The sequence below is a fragment of the Amblyraja radiata genome, chromosome 7 (genome assembly GCF_010909765.2).
Source record: "Amblyraja radiata isolate CabotCenter1 chromosome 7, sAmbRad1.1.pri, whole genome shotgun sequence".
Taxonomy (NCBI): Eukaryota; Metazoa; Chordata; class Chondrichthyes; order Rajiformes; family Rajidae; genus Amblyraja; species Amblyraja radiata.
In genome coordinates this window covers 39,216,485-39,232,636 of record NC_045962.1, presented here as the reverse complement: position 1 = coordinate 39,232,636, position 16,152 = coordinate 39,216,485, and the positions used below count along the sequence as shown (strand labels likewise).

At 42.9% G+C, this 16,152-nt stretch overlaps 1 protein-coding gene and 1 long non-coding RNA gene across 2 annotated transcripts in view; one reads left to right on the top strand and one right to left on the bottom strand.

Annotated features, from left to right (window-relative positions):
- The window catches only part of bmpr2 (bone morphogenetic protein receptor type 2), a 180,420-nt gene that overhangs the window by 124,975 nt on the left and 39,293 nt on the right, over nt 1-16,152 (bottom strand). The window lies entirely within an intron of this gene.
- On the top strand, nt 11,692-15,521 carry LOC116975322. The gene is made up of 2 exons (XR_004412594.1): nt 11,692-11,812; nt 15,402-15,521. It is a non-coding gene; the product is annotated as an uncharacterized LOC116975322 (long non-coding RNA).

The following is a 16,152-nucleotide window of genomic DNA, read 5'->3' as shown; positions in this document are numbered from 1 at the left end:
GAGAGATGTGGGGCAATTAGCCAAGTTTTACACTCTTGTTGACTATCCAGTGAACAGTCAGGCTTGAATTGCAGGTCAAAGGATGTTGACTGAGAATAGCATCAGGTTCAGCTGTCATGCCCTCCACAAACATACTGTCTAGACTCACAAATAAAGAATAGGCTCTTGGCCAAGACAACATCCATGGAACAGTATCCCTTCACGAGTCAGTATATTGAGAGAAAGGTTGAAAAATAAATGAAGCAGAGATGAGTAATAGGTATACAATAACATGATGTACCCTGAATAAATGTAGCTCACAGCAGTACTGATATTATAGGCTCACTATAATCAATAAGGGAAATAAAAACTGCAATATCAGTCTCTTACTGCATAATAACTGCTCATGCAGCAGTCCGTGAAGGTTACCTGATGAGATAGAGTGATTTATTGGTCTGTCCTAGGCAAAATCAACAATCTTGATGGTCAGCAAATTCTGAATCCCCTTCAGTTCCACAGTAGTTGTAAGGCTTTATCAACAGTCCTTTACCAAAGAACCACAATTTCATTTTGGTTTAAGGGTGCACAAGGCAAAGAGATGGAGAGATTAATTCTATTATATTAAAATATGATAAATTAAGGTCTCTAATTAACTAGAGTGTAAAAATATATCAAGATTTCCCCCATCACACAAATGCTAACTTCAGCCTTTTTCTTCTCACCCAATTGCTGGTGAAAATAACTTCCAATTTTCATTATTCAAAAATTGCATTTGATCCGTCTTATGTCAATTCTGCCAATGTACAGTGCCCCAGTGCTTCAAACAATCTACCATCATCCCTTTGCCCAAGTCCAACACATCATCCTGCCTCAATGACTATAGACCGATTGCCCTTACATCTGTGGCCATGAAGTCATTCGAGCGCATTATTCTTGCTCACCTCAAAACCAGCACTTCCTCCAACTTGGACCCACACCAATTCGCATACAGAGCCAATAGGTCAGTGGAAGACACAGTCAATCTGGCCATTCATCACACTCTGCAACACCTGGAAACCGCCAACACGTACGCCCGCATCCTGTTCATGGACTTCAGTTCGGCATTTAACTCCATCAACCCGGTTAAACTCTTCCATAAATTAACGGACATGAACATTGACCCCTGCATCTGTCACTGGATCTACAGCTTCCTTTGGAACAGACAACAGAGGGTGAAGATACATAACACCATATCTCACCCCCTGCACCTCAGCACAGGAGCCCCTCAGAGCTGCGTCTTGTCACCCTGGTTATTCTCACTCTACACAAACCAATTCACATCCCAGCATAGTTCAGTTAAAATTTATAAATACGCAGATGACACAACCATCATAGGTCTCATCTCGAACAATAATGAAACAGAATACCGCACTCAAACACACAAAGCAGTCACTTGGTGCACAGATAATAACCTCTTACTCAACACATCAAAAACACACGAACTCATCATTGATCTCAGACGTAAGGCACAACCCAAGACCCCCCTACTCATCTCAGGCGAACCCATATCCACCACTGACTCATTCAAATTTCTTGGCACTCACATAAGCAATAACCTCAAATGGAAAATCAATTCAAATGACATCTACAAAAAAGCCAACCAAAGACTCTTCTTCCTCCGCCAGCTCAAGAAGTTTAGAGTAAGGAAACACCTCCTAATCCGATTCTACACAGCCATCATCCAGGCATGCTCACTTCATCAATTACAGTCTGGTTCAGCAGTTTAGACACTCACTCCCGTAATAAATTACAGCGCATAGTTAACAAAGCATCCAAAATCATCAGCACTCCCCTTCCATCAATAGAATCACTCCATCACAAACGGTCCGTGTCAAGGGTGAAGAAAATCATCTCTGATCCCTCCCACCCAGCTCACCACATCTTCCACCTGCTGCCATCAGGAAGGCGCTACAGCTCACTGCCCGCCAAGACATCTCGATTTAAAAACAGTTCTTACCCACACGCAATCCGAATTCTGAACACACTATGATAACAGCACATATCCTCCCCATGCATGTACTGTATATTGTATGATGTTGTGTTTTATGTTATGTTTGACGGGAATCAGCCTACCTTGTAACATCCTGTACTGAACCTGAATTCCACCAGCTTGACTGTGTGGTCATTAAATAATCTAATCTAATCTAATCTAATTTACTCGCCTTAACACAAACAGTGCAGTCTTTGTACAAATTAAATCATATTTCATTGCTCTTTGTGTGTGATTGCTGCAAGAAAACTGAACAGCACATTGCAATACCAATGACACTTCAATAGTACTCCCTTAACTAATAATTGCATAAGGATGACCTGCAATCATGAAAAAACATTTTATGAGTACCAGTTATTTTTCACTCCAACTATGGCTTGGCCAATGTCATAAACATCCTCAAAAGATCATTCATTTCATTTCAGCTTTCATTGGTGGGTCGGCTGGGGAGAGAGTTAGCGGTTTCAAATTCCTAAGCATTAATAGGGGATGACCTGTTCTGGGTTCCGCACATAGATATAATCATGAAGAAGGTGCACCAGCATCTCTACTTTCTTATAAGTTTAAACAGATTCGATGCGTCACCTAACACTACAAATAACTTCTAAAATTGTACTGATTGGACTGACATGTGATGAAAGAATGGGTTGACTGGGCTTGTATTCACTGGAATTTAGATGAGAGGGGATCTTATAGAAACATATATAAAATTCTTAAAGGATTGGACAGACTAGATGCAGGAAAATAGTTCCCGATGTTGGGGGGAGTCCAGAACCAGGGGTCACAGTTTAAGAATAAAGGGTAGGCCATTTAGGACTGAGATGAGGAAAAACATTTTCACCCAGAGAGTTGTGAATCTGTGGAATTCTCTGCCACAGAAGGCAGTGGAGGCTAATTCACTCGATGTTTTCAAGAGAGAGTTCGATTTAGCTCTTAGGGCTAACGGAATCAAGGGATATGGGGAAAAAGCCGGAACGGGGTACTGATTTTAGATGATCAGCCATGATCATATTGAATGGCGGTGCTGGCTCGAAGGGTCAAATGGCCTACTCCTGCACCTATTTTACTATGTTTCTATGGACTGAAGAAATTGTCCTGGCTAATGCATCTTGGCCTGGTACAGCAATTCCAATGCACAGAAATAAATGAGCCTGCAGAGAGTGATAGATTCAGCCCAGTCCAATACGAGCACAGTTCTCCCCACTATTAAACACTATAGGAAGACAGTGTTTATCATCAAGGATTCCCAACCATCCTGGTCATACACTCTTCTCACTGCTAACTCAGGCAGGAGGTACAGAAGCCTTGAAGTCGCACATTATCACGTTCAGGAACAGCTACTTTCTTATAATGATCAGGTTTTTGAACTGAACTGCATAATCCTAATTCTACCTCGCAATGGAACACGACTGACCCTCTATTGTACAACCATTGTTTTTCTAATTGTGCAATTTTGCACTAATGTTCCTTTTTTGTAATATTTTTCATTTTATCATAGAGTTGTGTTATGTACAATTTATGTTTATTGGAGATTATATGCCCATGATGCCACTGCAAACAATTATCATAACTATACCTCACTGTATTTGTGCATATAGCAATAGACTTGATTTTACTTAGATCACACACACACATATATATATATATATACATACACACACACACACACATATATATATATATATACATACACACACACACACACATATATATATGTGTGTGTGTGTGTGTGTGTGTGATCTAAGTAAAATCAAGTCTATTGCTATATGCACAAATACAGTGAGGTATAGTTATGATAATTGTTTGCAGTGGCATCATGGGCATATAATCTCCAATAAACATAAATTGTACATAACACAACTATGATAAAATGAAAAATATTACAAAAAAGGAACATTAGTGCAAAATTGCACAATTAGAAAAACAATGGTTGTACAATAGAGGGTCAGTCGTGTTCCATTGCGAGGTAGAATTAGGATTATGCAGTTCAGTTCAAAAACCTGATCATTATAAGAAAGTAGCTGTTATATATATATATATAACGAGGGCATCAATAATACCAGTGCCAACGAAGAATAAGGTGATGTGCCTCATCAACTACCAACCAGTGGCACTAATGTCGGTGGTGATGAAGCGCTTTGAAAGGTTGGTTATGGCGCATATCAACTCCTTCCTTCACAAGAACCTCGATCCACTACAGTTCGCTTACCGCCACAACAGGTCAACGGAGGATGCGATCTCACTGGCTCTCCGCTCCGCATTGGACCACTTGGACAATAAAAACTTACGTCAGGCTGTTGTTTATAGGCTACAGCTTGGCGTTCAATACCATCAGCCCCTCCAAGCTGGTTACCAATGCCGCATGCCAGTTTTGCGGGCTGGAAGAGTCTGTGTACCACATGTACATGGAGTGCGTGAGGCTGCAGCCACTGTTTGAATACCTAAAGGGCCTGCGCCTTGCCTTCTGGCTGCATTTTTCACCCACCTCCTCATCTTTGGACACCCTGTGCGTAGGGGAGAGGGTAGGGCTGAAGATGTCCTGGTTGGGTCGCTCCTGGGCCTGGCCAAGCTGGCCATCCGCGAGTCACGGCACCAGGGGGTGGAGGGCTTTACCCGAGCCGGCTGCCTGCCCCTTTTCCGGGGTTACGTCCGTGCCCGGGTGGGGTTAGAAAGGGAATATGCCCTGTCCACGGGCACCCTGGGGGAGTTCCGGGACCGCTGGGCTCCGCAGGGAGTTGAATGCATCCTTGACAAGGAATGTAAGATAGTAGGTTATTAAGGATATTTGTTTGTATTGTATTATGGTGGTGGGCTCTGGTTTGTTTTATTGTAGTGTAATATTATTTTTTTAATAATTGAATAAATTTTTTGAATTAAAAAAAAAAGAAGCTGGTTAACAAGCTCATGGAACTGGGTCTCTGCGCATCCCTCTGCAATTGGATCCTCGACTTCCTCATCGACAGACTGCAGTCTGTCTGAATTGGCGGAAATACCTCATCCTCAGTAACAATCAGTACGGGAGCACCTCAAGGCTGCGTGCTCAGCCCCCTGCTTTACTCACTCTATACTCATGACTGTGTAGCCGGATATCGGGCAAACTCCATCATCAAGTTGTTGGACATATTACAGATGGTAATGAATCAGAGTATAGAAGTGAGATCGACCGATTGACCAAATGGTGCCAGCACAACAACCTGACTCTCAACACCAGTAAAACCAAGGAACTGATTTTGGACTTTGGAAGGGGAAGAATGAGGACCCATAACCCTGTTTATATCAATGGGCCAATGGTGGAGAGGGTCAAAAACATTAAATTCCTGGCGTGCATATTTCCTGGACCCAGGATGCAATCATAAAGAAGGCACATCAGTGCCTCTACTTCCCAAGAAGATTACGGAGAGTCAGTATGTCAAGGAGGAGTCTCTTGAACATCTACAGGTGTACAGCAGAGAGCACTGACGGCTGCATCGTGACTTGGTTCGGCAACCTAAACGTCCAGGAGCGGAAAGAATGGGTGACGTTTCTGGTCGAGACCCTTCTTCAGTCTGAAAAAGTGTCTCGACCCGAAACATCACCCATTCCTTCTCTCCAGAGATGTTGCCTGTCCCGCCGAGTTACTTCAGCATTTTGAGTCTATCTTCGGTTTAAACCTGCATCTGCATTCTGGTAAACCTCTTCTACATCCTCTCCAAAGCCTCCACCTCATTCCTGTAATAGGGCAACCGGAACTGCATACAATACTTACCAAAGTCCGATTAAGCTGCAACATAACTATCAGCTCTTGACCTTAATACCCGACCACTGGCGACAGGCATACCATATCCTTCTTTACACACTTCCTACGTGCTGCCACTTTCAGAGAGCTGCAGACTTGGATCCCAAGATCCCTCTGTATATCTACATGTTCACCAAGGTCTTTTTCCACATTTCCAAAGTATTTTATTCAATGTTAAATACACATATATTAGAATGTAAATAAGGAATATCATCTTCAGGTGTTCCTTGCAAAATCATATTTAAATAATAAACATATCACACTTCCCTCCTTGGGTAATATGTAAATATAAAATGAAGATTGAACTAAAGTATTCCCTAATTATTAAGGTGAAATCGACCAGTATATGGCTGTACAGAACCAATTTTAAATGTCACCATAATACTGTGCAGTATTCAGCATATCCATTTGGGACATTTTCAACTGAAAGAACATGGAAGGAGCAACACAAATATGATATTGAACTAAAACCAGAGGACCAATTCATGGGTTACACTTCTTTACCAACTAGCTCTACAACATTTCCATGACCACTTCCTAATCCTAAAAATTCAGTTTGTCAATTTGCTTTTGGATTCTTATTTTGTAGTATCCTTGTGAAACTGTTCATAATCCACCAAGATTATTCAATATAACTGTGCGGATTCCTGTTTATTAAGGATAAAGATCACTAACTGTTGAACTGCATGGAGTTCTTGCATATTCAACCTTCAATTATATATTTTGCATAACTGTGCTGGGTTGCTATTTATTTTGGACGATAAAAGTTACTCACCATTTAATTGTAAGATGTGCCAGAGTGGAAGTAATTCTTGACCCTGAATGGCTACCTAAAACAAAGGTGACACAGAGGGAGGTGTGCAATGCTAGTCACAGTATAAACCCTTTGCCCCAAGTCAATAAAAATCAGATGTATTTCTTACGTAATATTTTTTATGTTGCAAATCCTGCCAAGGTTTTATCACAGGGACAATTGTGACACTTGAACAAGATTTAAGGACGATGAAAGTAGATTGGTCAAAGCACCCCAAGAAGAATTTCCAAGATTTGTGTCAGTTAAAGGCACAATTAGAAAATGATTCTAGAAATACCTGAAAAGTCAGAGGGCTGGCTGAAGTTTCAAAGATAGAAAGGTGCAAATTAACAGAGGTGCTTTAAAAATCAACGGACTATATCCACAGAACCAGTGCAACCAGCAGTAAAAGGTGAAGAGGACGTGGTCCAAAGTTCAAATATAAAATAACAATTTTTGATAGTTTCATGATTGTTTTTGATAGCCTCAGATAAGTCTTGAGGTAGAAAGGAATTCCAGCAGCAGATTAATTGAGGCAGCGCCGCTTTAGCTGATGTTACAGAAGTAAAAATTCGTGATTTTTGCTGACACAAACATGCGCATCTAGGGGTCAGAGATAACACCAAGGATGCAAATAGTTTGTTTCAGTATCAGATAATTTCCAGGCAGAATGTTTGTCATATTGACAAGTTGCAGATAACATAGAGGTTGGGAGAAAAGAGTGCTCAACAAGACAGGTGCCAACATAGAAACATAGAAATTAGTGCAGGAGTAGGCCATTCGGCCCTTCGAGCCTGCACCGCCATTCAATATGATCATGGCTGATCATCCAACTCAGTATCCTGTACCTGCCTTCTCTCCATAACCCCTGATCCCTTTAGCCACAAGGGCCACATCTAACTCCCTCTTAAATATAGCCAATGAACTGGCCTCAACTACCTTCTGTGGCAGAGAGTTCCAGAGACTCACCACTCTCTGTGTGAAAAAAAGAACTGGATAGACATTGATGAGCATGCATAAAATTATTCTATGTTGGAATAATGATGCTGAGGGGAAATATGAAGGTGAGAACAAAGGAAAGGTCCATGGATAGATCCTTGGGGAGATAACAGAGCTGACAATCAGGAAGTGGAAAAGAGAAGCCATTGCGGATGATTCACTAGCTGGGACCAGACAAATAAGAATGGTATAGGCGAGTACAGTCCCACCAAATAAACATGGTGGTGAGACTCTGAAGAAAGGGATGATCAATTGTGTTAAAGGCTCTTTACAGTTTGAGAAATGCAAGGAGAAATTGTTTACTTCAGATCACAGACACCTAAGATGCAATCTGTGATTTTAGTAATAGTAGTTTTCTGGACAAATTGGTTCCTTCTGTTTTCTCATCTGAAGTTTGTGAAAGCAATAGGTACATTTGTAGTGTTTTCATTCCTAATTTGAAATTGTTTGCCGTGAAAGAATAATTCCAGAGAACGAGAACTACTTGTTCTACCTTCAGTTTACACAGGCTGTACAGTGACATCTGAAGCTAATTATTACTGAAAATTAAATCTGTGTACATCAGCAAAAGCCTTTAATGGAGGAAATAGAATCATCTTTTATGTAAAAAAAAAAGCCTGGCTTCTTATTTCACTGTTACATAAACATTAATAAATATCTATTTTGATCTACAGTTTGTGAATTTGCTTTCAACTGAGAAGGTACTCACAGTGCCACTGCTAATCTCAGCAGTCCTTGGTCAAGATCAGCAGAGACCAAAAATTACAATCTTAATTTTCGGGAGACAAAACATAAGATAAACAGTGTAGAAGGGAACTTCAGATGCTGGTTTACACAGAAGATAGACACAAATAGCTGGAGTAACTCAGCAGATCAGGGAGCATCTGTGGAGAAAAGGAATAGATGATGTTTCGGATCGAGCCCCTTCTTCAGACTGAGATCTTGTGCCAAACACCTTCTTCATCATCCTGTCCATTTACGTTGCCCACTGGTCCTAAATCCGTGTCCCCTGGGCCTAATGGCTTTTTCAAAAAAGTTAAGCATGGGCCTAATGTCTTTTTCAAAAAAGTTAAGCATTGGTTTCACAAATAGGGTGGTCTCCTTCCTGTTTGTCTTCCCACAGATACAGTCTGGCTTGCTGACTAACTCCAGCAATTTATATTTTTGTTATTGATTTCTAATGTCTGCAAGTTTATATTTTCATCGATGAGGCTTGTTTTACCCAATCTAAGTCTGTAAGTTTGCATGGACCCCTGGGGTATTAACTCCAGGATACATCAAGTCAGCAAGAATACCTTTCCAGATGAAGGCAAGGCAAGTGCGCAAACCAAGTCAAGTCAAGTCAAGAGAGTTTATTGTCATGTGTCCCAGATAGGACAATTACATTCTTGCTTGCCAACCAATGCAGTTGAGTGGAGAGGGCAAACAGCAGGCTCCACTCAGCAAACTCTATGAGGCCATACCAATTTTGTAGGGGTGCCACCAGACAAAATCTGGCACCGTCAAAGGAAGATTATTTGGAAAGATGAAAATAATTTTGAACAAAGAATGAAGTTTTAATGAGGTTTGGTACAAAATTAATGATAGATTAGTGGATTGGACGGCACTGTGGTGCAATGGTAGAGTTGCTGCCCTACAGCGCCAGAGACCCGGGTTTGAACTTTACTATGGGTGCTGTCTGCACAGAGGTGAACATTCTCCCTGTAACCATGTAGGTCTGTAGGTTAATTGGCTTTGGTAAAATTGTCCCTACTGGATAGGATAATGCTAGTGAACCCTTATTCAGACTGATTAAATAGTTTGAGAAGTAAAAAACAAACTGCTGGAGAAACTCAGTGGGTCAGGCAGCATCTGTGGAGAGAATAGTCAGGTGACAATTCAGGTGACAATTTGGGTCGGAACCCTTCTTCTGACTGATCTCCTCGGTTCCTCTAACAATTGTCTTTGGTCAATATTCCAACATGTGCAGTTTCTTCTGTCTCTCTTAGATTGAGAAGTGTTTTGAATCGATTGAAACATAAAATTCAGGCACTGCAAGCTAAACTGTATGGAATGGACCATAAAACAAATTGCTGGGGAATTCATTGGTTGAGTGTGGAGAGGGAGGAATATCAATGTTTCAGGTTGACTGTTATTTTCCCCTGCACAGTATTTTGTAAGTTTCAATTACATTCCGGCTCAATTCTAACAAATCTAGTTGATATAATTATATACAACAGTCGTGCCATCCCAAAAATAGATCTGATGAATCATGTTGCTCACTCTCTGGCAAGTTCTTGAATAAGGAGACCAAAACTGCATACAATACTCCGGGCATTGTCTCATTAAAGCCGTAATAACTGCAGCAATGTGCCCTTTCCGGTTCTCAAATACTCTTGCAGTGAAGGCTAAAAAAACAATTTACCTGAACTGTATACAGTACTTACTAGTTTGTTTTTAGTTTAAGATAGAACTGCAGATGCTGGAAAAATCGAAGGTAGACAAAAATGCTGGAGAAACTCAGCGGGTGAGGCAGCATCTATGGAGCGAAGGAATAGGTGAGTTTCGGGTCGAGACCCTTCTTCAGATTGATGTGGGGTGGGGGGGCGGGAAGAAGAAAGGAAGAGGCGGAGACAGTAGGCTGTGGGAGAGCTGGGAAGGGGAGGGGAAAGAGGGAGAAAGCAAGGACTACCTGAAATTGGAGAAGTCAATATTCATACCACTGGGGTGTAAACTACCCAAGCAAAATATGAGGTGCTGCTCCTCCAATTTGCAGTGGGACTCACTCAGGCCATGGAGGAGGCCCAGGACAGAAAGGTCGGATTCGGAATGGGAGGGGGAGTTGAAATGCTGAGCTACCGGGAGTCCAGGTTGGTTAATGTGAACTGAGCGGAGGTGTTGGGCGAAACGGTCGCCAAGCCTGTACATGGTCTCACCGATGTAGAGCAGTTGACACCTCGAACAGCGGATGCAATAGATGAGGTTGGAGGAGGTGCAGGTGAACCTTTGCCTCACCTGGAAAGACTGCTTGGGTCCTTGGATGGAGTCGAGGGGGGAGGTAAAGCGACAAGTATAGCATTTCCTGCGGTTGCAAGGGAAAGTACCAGGGGAGGGGGTGGTTTGGGTGGGAAGGGACGAATTGACCAGGGACCAGTTTGTTTTTAGTGACTGGTGGCAGCACGGTGGTGCAACGGTGGGGTTGTTGCCTTACAACACTTGCAGCGCCAGAGACCCGGGTTCGATCCCGACTACAGGTGCTGTCTGTATGGAGTTTGTGCGATCTCCCCGTGACCTGCGTGGGTTTTCTCCGAGAGCTTCGGTTTCCTCCCACACTCCACAACGACGTAAAGGTATGTAGGCTAATTGGCTTGGTAAATGAAAAAATTGACCCTCGTGTGTGTAGGGTAGGGTTAATGTGCGGAGATTGCTGGTCGGCGCTGACCCGGTGGGCCAAAAGGTCTGTTTCTACGCTGTATCTCTAAAAAAAAGCATGCAAGTCTCTCAGTGCAAAAAAACACTTCTCAATCATGAGAGACAGAAGTAATTGCAGATGCTGGAATTTTAGCTTAGTTTAGAGATACAGCGCGGAAACAGTCCCTTCGGCCCACCGAGTCCGCACCGACCAGCATTCCCCGTACACTATCTTACCTATACACACTAGGGACACTTTTACATCTAGACAAAGCAAATTAACCTGCAAACCTGTATGTCTTTGGAGCATGGGAGGAAACCAAAAATCTCAGAGAAAACCCACGTGGTCACGGGGAGAACGTACAAATCCGCACAGATAGCATCGTAGTTGAGATCGAACCTGGTCTCCGGCACTGCAAGGCAGCAACTCTATCGTTGTGCCACCGTGCCGCCCTTGGGAAGAACGCGGTGGTTCAGTCTAAACAAGGGTCCAGACCCGAAACATCATTTGACCATTCCCTCCACAAATGCTGCCTAACCCGTTGAAGTCCGCCAGCACTTTTGTTTTTTTACCTCTAAATCTATCACTATTTAAATAATTGTGTATTTCTGTGTTCCCTGTTAAAGTGAGTAACTTCTCTGTTATGTTTTCTCCCACTTGTTCAATCTGTGCAAGTCAGCTTGCAGCATCCATGCACCACCTCAAATTACACAATTGCTCGAGCAATTTGTTGTTTGCGTCAGACTCTAGAATCTAGTCTCTTCTGTCGATATGGAGTGGAGGATGGTTTCCCTAGCTGGAATGCCCAGAACAAAGGGCTGCTGTCTCAAGTTATACAACTAAAAGGTAAGACTAAAACAAGTAGAAAAGAGAAAGAATTAAATAAAGAGAGGCAGGAAGGATCAGTAAAAAAAGTGTAAACATTTCAAACCACACAAACTGGCAGAAAACTGTAAATCAGAAGAAAGGAAACAGACAGAAAAGCAGAAACCTGAAATTGAGTTCAGTGAACTATTCCATTTACCAGCCCACACCCAGCTTGCACCAAAAGCCGTGTGGCATCCAAGCAATGAATACCTGGCTCAGTTCCAAGCAAGACTTAATGATCGACGTTCCTGCATTGCAGACAACTTCCAGAGAACAAACAGAATCAGACAGGATTGCTCAAAGAAAAAAAGGGTGGAAATAAAAAGACAGACAACCACAGCTTTACAACTGAGAAATGCAGTCTCCATGCAATTTTCAAAGCATCTTGGAAATTTTTAAGACAATACTATTTTAACAAAATCGGCCACTTGGCTGTGTGAATATTATAGTGGTCAGAGCACACAATTATGATTTTCTTAAAGGAGCTACAATACTGAACGAGTTTTCAATCTAATGGTGGGTAAAAAAGATCTTTGCTGAAGTAGACATGTGACTGGGAAATAGAACATAGAACAGTATATCACTAGAACAGGCCCTTCTATCCACAATGTCTGTGCTGAACATGATACCAAGAACATTATTTTTCTCCCTGCACATAAGAACGAAGAAGGGCCTCGACCTGAAACGTCACCCATTCCTTTTCTCCACAGATGCTGCCTGTCCCGCTGAGTTACTCCAGCTTTTTGTGTCTATCTTCGGTTTAAACCAGCATCTGCAGTTCCTTCTCACACTATAATCCTTATCTTGCCCCAGAGCTGTAAACTGTGTTCCCACATGGCAGAAGATGCCTACAGCCCAATACCAGCCAGCAAATCCTTCCTGCCGATCACTCAAACATTCTCTTTTACATCGAGTGTCCATGAGTTGGGTGTTTGTAATCTACGGAAGACCCGCATTAAGCAAACACAAGCCCTAATACTTCTGATAAAAACAAAACTCACACAGTGCAAGACAGTACTGTACCTGGTGATTGTACAGGTGCACAACCTTTTATCCGAAAGCCTTGGGACCAGACACTTCTCGGATTTCGGAATTTTTCGGATTTCCGAATGGAAGATTTTTAGCGTAGATTAGGTAGGTAGTGCGGGCGGCTTGAAATGTCTGGAGCGGCTGCCTCCTCCCCGGAGACCGGGGAATCATTGTAAATCATTCCTTAAATGTTAGTCAGTTAGTTTGGAGGGATTTTATGTGGTGGGGGGGGTGAAGGGGGAAACTTTAATTCTTAGTCCCCTACCTGGTCGGAGAGGCGGGGAGCGGGCAATGCCTTAACGGGTCGCCGTGCAGTAAGCTCCGGAGCGCTGTGGCCGCCGACTCCCAACATCTTGGAGATGATGGTTCCCAGGAACTTAAAAGGCTCCACAGATGTGACTGTGGTGATGGTGAGTGGGGTGAGGGGAGGGGGAACTCTCCTAAAGTCTACTATAAATTCCACTGTCTTAAGAGCATTGAGCTCCAGGTTGTTGCGATGGCACCAGGACGCCAGTTGTGTCACTCCCTGTCTGTCTGCGGCTGCGGGCGTCCGGCCGCGGGCGGCGCCGGTTGGAGCTCCGACCCCGGCAACTCTACCCCTACCCACGGTCAACCCAGGTCTGTACTACTGTAGCGGATGCCTCCTCCCCAGAGACCGGGGAGACACTTAAACATCTGTAAATCATTGCTTAAATGTTAGTCAGTTAGTTTGGAGGGCTTTTATGTGAAGGGGGGGGGGGGTAGAGTTGCCGGGGTCATCCTCCAACACCTAGACCGCCAAGGGACCTATGAGAGGATTTTGTTTGTTGATTTTAGCTCTGCATTCAACACCATTGTACCAGAGCTACTACACTCCAAACTTTCCAAGTTGACTGTTCCTGAACCCCTCTCTCGGTGGATCACCAACTTCCTGACAGACAGGAAGCAGCATGTGAGGATGGGAAAGCATATCTCGGACCCGCAAACGCTCAGCATAGGAGCATCGCAAGGCTGCGTACACTCCCCTCTTCTCTACTCTCTCTACACCAATGACTGCACTTCCACTGACTGCTCTGTCAAGCTTCACAAGTTTGCAGTCGACACAACCCTGATTGGACTGATCCAGGATGGGGTGGAATCTACCACAGACAGGGAGTGACACAGCTGGCGTCCTGGTGTCATCGCAACAACCTGGAGCTCAATGCTCTTAAGACAGTGGAATTTATAGTAGACTTTAGGAGAGTTCCCCCTCCCCTCACCCCACTCACCATCACCACAGTCACATCTGTGGAGCCTTTTAAGTTCCTGGGAACCATCATCTCCAAGCACCTTAAAAGGGGGGCCACCTTCGACTCCACAGTCAAAAAGGCACAACAGAGGATGTACTTCCTGCAGCAGCTGAGGAAGTACAATCTGCCACAGGCAATGATGGTCCAATTCTATACGGCCATCGTAGAGTCTGTCCTCACCTTCTCCATCATGGTGTGGTTTGGCTCAGCCACCAAGCACGACATCCGGAGGCTGCAGCGAATCATTCGATCAGCTGAGAAGGTTATTGGCTGCAACCTTCTATCCATTGACGAACTGTACACTGCAAAGGCCAGGAAGCGAGCAGGTAAGATCTTCTCTGACCCCTCTCAACCTGGCCACAAACTCTTTGAATCACTTCCCTCTGGAAGGCGACTCCGGACTGTCAAAGCTGCCACAGCCAGACATAAAAACAGTTTTTTTTTCTACGAGTCGTAGCTCAACTCAATAACCAAAAATCTGTAGCCTCCTTTTGCTCTGGTATTTTATTTAATTCACATGTTTAATCAATAATATTTTATTATTAATGTTTAATGTTTTATGTGTCATTCCTAACTGTCACTGTATGTCATGTTGTCACTTGCGGGTGAAGCACCAAGGCAAATTCCTTGTATGTGAATACTTGGCCAATAAACATTCACTTTGAAGTGAGGATGCTCTCAATAAATACAATATTATTCAACCTACGGATGGTCCTCCTGTAATTGTTATACTGTTAAAATTACAGATGTTGCATCAATAGAGCTCTATCTAACTCTCTCTTAAATCCATCCAGTGACTTGGCCTCCACTGCCTTCTGTGGCAGGGAATTCCATAAATTCACAACTCTCTGGGTGAAAACGTTTTTTCTCACCTCAGTCTTAAATGACCTCCCCTTTATTCTAAGACTGTGGCCCCTGGTTCTGGAATGAATGCAAAACCTTCCTTGTCACCTGTACACATCAAGATTGGATATGTTAAGAAAGAACTGCAGATGCTGGAAAAATTGAAGGTAGACAAAAATGCTGGAGAAACTCAGTGGGTGAGGCAGCATCTATGGAGCGAAGGAAAAGGCGACATTTCGGGTCGAGACCCTTCTTCAGACTTCAGATATGTTGTAGGCCAACTAATGCCGATCATGGTTGCTTGCCATCGTCTTGAACCAAATGTAAGCTCATTATGGACAGTCAAAGCAGTTGTGAGGTTGAAAAAGTAGTTGATGGTGCTTGCATTGCCCTTGGGAGTAATTTATTTTATTTTATTCTCTCTTCAGAAAACAAAATGGACCCACTAGAACATATCTGTACAACAGCAAGATTAACTCTTTTTGCAATTCATTAAACTGCAAATGCTGGAAATATGGATTAAAACCAAAATTAAACAAAAGTAAAACAAAACTGCCAAAGGGTTTTCGACCTGAATCATTAAGTCATTCTCTTTCCACTAATGGTGCTTAACTGCTGAATATTTCCAGAATGTTCTGCTTTTATTAACTATTTTAAGTAATGATCATTTTCAGAGCTTGCAAGCATTTAAACTGGCAAAAATAAATTCATTGGAAAGAAATCTATCCAGCAGACAAAAGGGAAAAAATGAATCAGAAAATAATCATCCGTGTATACACTCCATAAATACTTGCTGGAGAGAGAGTGCTGTATTCTGCTCAGCCTGTTCTATTGGACTGATGTCCGGGAACTGTGCACAAAACAAATGGGAGTCGTGAATGGTATTAACAATACACATGTTAGTGCAGCAGAGCAGAAAAACAGCAGGTCAACAAACAGCAATGCGCTGCTTGTTCCTTGATATCCAACAATCACAACTAAACTGCTGTAAAATATCATGGGTATTAAAGCCTCACAGCTCTGTGATATTTTATATCTATTTCTACACTACTACCACTCATTAAGTTTGGATTCCAGGAGACCAGCTCTTCATGTTTCCATGCTATATTAAGTTATTCATTCCATACCGTCTAGGATTCTGCTGCGGGACCAGAACTGCTACACAGATCCCAGTGAACC